At 43.4% G+C, this 3552-nt stretch overlaps 1 long non-coding RNA gene across 1 annotated transcript; it reads right to left on the bottom strand.

Annotated features, from left to right (window-relative positions):
* Nucleotides 1-922: 922 nt before the first annotated feature.
* LOC128137680 (uncharacterized) lies at nucleotides 923-2750 on the bottom strand. The gene is made up of 3 exons (XR_008233788.1): nucleotides 2242-2750; nucleotides 1547-1645; nucleotides 923-1055 (listed from the first exon to the last, which is right to left on the bottom strand). It is a non-coding gene; the product is annotated as an uncharacterized LOC128137680 (long non-coding RNA).
* Nucleotides 2751-3552: the final 802 nt, after the last annotated feature.

The raw sequence follows: 3552 nt of genomic DNA, 5'->3' as shown, positions 1-3552 counted from the left end.
ACAGGGAACCTGCGAACGAGGCGGGGGGGGGGGTTGCCCTGGACCAAGCCCCAGGGACTGCTGTATCCATCTCTATGTGACATCGGGGTTGTGGGAGTGACAGCAGCCAGTCAACAGATGCTGGCAAGAGATTTTAAAACAATAAGGCAACACAGGTGACAGCCTGAAGGCAGGCCACGAGAGACCCAAAGCTGCTTCGTGCCAGAGGGGCAGCTCTGTTCAGCAGGAAACAGCGCATCCCAGCGGCCCAGATGCAAGCGGCCCATCTGCAAGTGAGCGATACCCTGGTGATCCTGGGGCTCTGTTGGGTTGGGCGCACCTTTCCTCACCTCTGTGCTGTCAGAACTCTGCTCTCCTAATCCTACACACACACAATTGTTGATCCTGTGATATCCTGTTGATAACACGCTGATGTTTTTAGTTGTTTCTAAGCCGTGTTTATACTAAGTCAAGGACTTTCCAGCTTCTCATACTGCCCTGCCAGCAGAGGCTGGGGGTGCACAAGAAGAGTAGCTGAGCTAAAGCAGGGTTCCAGGTAAACAGGTCAGCTCAAAATACACCACCTCCTTTAAAAGTTAGAGCAAATTGAACTCTTAAAATCAGCATTAAGACTGATACGATTTTGAACAACTTCTTAGCATAAAAGTAAACACTCCTGCCGGTGTTGGAAAACGCCTCCTCCCTTCCTTACGGCACTGCTGCAGGGAGATAACCCTGGGAGGCTGTGGGACGAGGTCGTACGCAATCAGAATCTACACTTACAGATCCACCACAACAGCTACAGCCCTTGCGCTGCTGCTGCTGTACATCTTGCTTGTTTGGGGAATAAAGCTGAAAGTGAAGTGGAAAACTGCAAAGAGCAAAATGAAAAATAAAGGATAAATCTCAATAATTCACTATAAAGGATAAATCTCAATAATTCACTTTATACTAAAAAGGTGTGCCCATGTTTATATACATCCAATAAAAATACATTATTGAAGCAGTAACTCACCAAAACCACCTCAGGACTCACTGTCACTAGTTACAAGGCTGCTAATGCTTCTTGGGAAAACCTGGAAAACACATGGAAGCGACGCCAGTTTGTCCTGTTTTGTCCACATCTCTTCTTGGACCTTGATTGCTTTTAGTACAGATGCTGGTTATCTCAGTAAGGTTTTCGAGTACTACTATAAGACATTTTAAAAAACTCATTGGCTGCAAATGCATAAAGCTTTTATCGTGAAAACAAAGCCTGTTTCTTCTGAACAGCTGAACTCTTACGAACAGTTTTTTCCCTCTTTTAGTACAAAATTATTTTCACGGTATCATTTACTAGTAAGTGCACAGAAGCAGAAGATTATATGCTTTCAGGAAGAGAAAATAAACGGAGGGAAGTAAACTTTGCATAGGCGTAACATGCTCCAGAACAGACCTTAGTTTTACTATTTGTATTAAAATATTTCACAGAAAAAATGTAGAAGGAGAGTTGGCACATTCTTAATGTTAACTTTAGTCCATACTACAAGTACCTTCAGAAAAACGCAGACACACATCATAGGTGTACCTTGTACTCACAGACCACTATAGAATCTTTCCATGTGTCTTGTACTTTCATGGCAGAAGAAAGGGCAACCGCAGTGAAATGGTGGCAGCTGACATCCACCTGAGAGAGGAAAAAACCCTTTAGCATAAAACTAGGTAAAAATCCCAAACTGCCTTTTTTTGTGAAGGTTTGTGAAGACTGTATGACTGAGCGGAGGAAAAAGTATTTTGCATCATCTTCGGTACAGTTGTTGACACAGGCCACTAGAGCTTTTGCGTTTTTTTGACAACTGTGCCTTTTTTTTTTTTTTTTTTTGGCTCATTGGCAGCTTTAGTTTCACTAAAACTCACTTTCCTAGATACACGCAGATGACAGACATAGATACCTACATACATTTTCTCAAGCCTTAGTATAGCCAAGACTTCATCACCCTATACGTCTCAAGTTGAGTATTTTTGCTAAAGAGCACAGCAACATATCTGTCTTTGTGAACTGCCTCGTTGCAAAAAACGAATGATTTTTTCCAGGCCGTTGCTCCAAACGGTCAAGATCTTTTAAAACTGCAGTTGTGCCACCAAACCCGCTCAGGGTCCCTCCTAGCTTTTGACTGCCCTGAGATTTAACAGGCACACGCTCCATTCCATCTTCCAACAGCAAAAATACGTTAACGCTCTCGGACCCAGAGCACAACCCTACAGATGTCCACACACACACACCTTGCCGTTTTGATGAGGAGCCACTGAGCATCCCTGCGAGCACAGCTGCACACGCCACATCGGTTTCACCTACGCCGTGAGTTACCGGTTTCAGTGAATGTAGTTTCTGATGCTTTAAACCGAAAACCGTATCTCGACACTTCACCACAGCAGAAATGACCCATACCTAGAATGCTACAAAAATGCAGTAACACAAATTGCAAACCCACAGCAGCAACAGCTTCAGAAATATTTAGACCAGGAACAAGGGAGAAAAATAAAACAGCTTCATCTCACGCACAGGGGAGCGGCAGGCAGAGAAAAGGGTCGGCATTCCGAGCCCTTACAGAAAACAGGCATTCTCCTTCCATTCCTCAGCCTGTCCGTTAGGTCTAAATACCACAACGCTACTGTGGCAATATCGAGAGTAGGGAACAACAGCCCTGCCACTGGACTAGCCATTGACCCATGCTATTTACGCAGCAGGACGCATACACAGAGGGACATGTTTTGCCACACACAACCCTGAACTTCCTCAAAATTTATGTTTACCAAAAAAAAGCCATTTGGAACATATTGCCAAACAACATTTGGCAATAAAGCTTTGATGCGTTTGACACACACAAATTTTTGGTAACTTGCTATTTGCTTCCTGTTGTTGTTGTTGTTCCTTCAGAAATTCTACTTGCAGCCAACTTATTCACTACTGGTTCAAGCATTTGCCTTCCTGCTATTACCAGCACATTTACAGAGGCAAGGAACTTAATTGCTCTTCTACAATTATCCAAATGACAACTACAGCCATGAAAGAGAAGGAGAGGTCAGGCAGCAGAAGAGCTCTGCAGGCTGGCACCAGTCAATGTTGCACTCTCTAAAAACAAACAACAACAAAACAAAACTGTGACCCTATTTTTTTTTTTTCTTTCAGAGCTCATCCCTGTCTCAGCATTTTGTCTTGTCAGAGCATGAAGTGCAGGTGATCTGTACCCTGACGGCATTCGTGTGTGAGGAACACCTGTTCAGAAATAGTCCAGATCTGTAGAGACTGGTGTCATTTTTATGGTTTTAATCATCATAACTCAAATTTTATATACTCACGCATTTGTGAGGAAACAATTAACTTTTAGACATTGCTTCTCCTTTTTGGGGAAAAAAAAAAGTGTTAGAGACTGAAAAAAAATTATGATTCAGAGCTCCCAACCACGAGGGAGTGGTGGAGCAATCGGTGAAAGCGAAGACCAACAGCAGCAACATTAAGTGAAAGTTGGCTTTAATTCCGATCACGTACTTAAGCGACTCTCCAAGTCTATGCCTCAGTCCTATGAATGACTA

Source organism: Harpia harpyja, chromosome Z (genome assembly GCF_026419915.1).
Source record: "Harpia harpyja isolate bHarHar1 chromosome Z, bHarHar1 primary haplotype, whole genome shotgun sequence".
Classification (NCBI taxonomy): domain Eukaryota; kingdom Metazoa; phylum Chordata; class Aves; order Accipitriformes; family Accipitridae; genus Harpia; species Harpia harpyja.
This window is presented reverse-complemented; position numbering and strand designations above follow the sequence as displayed.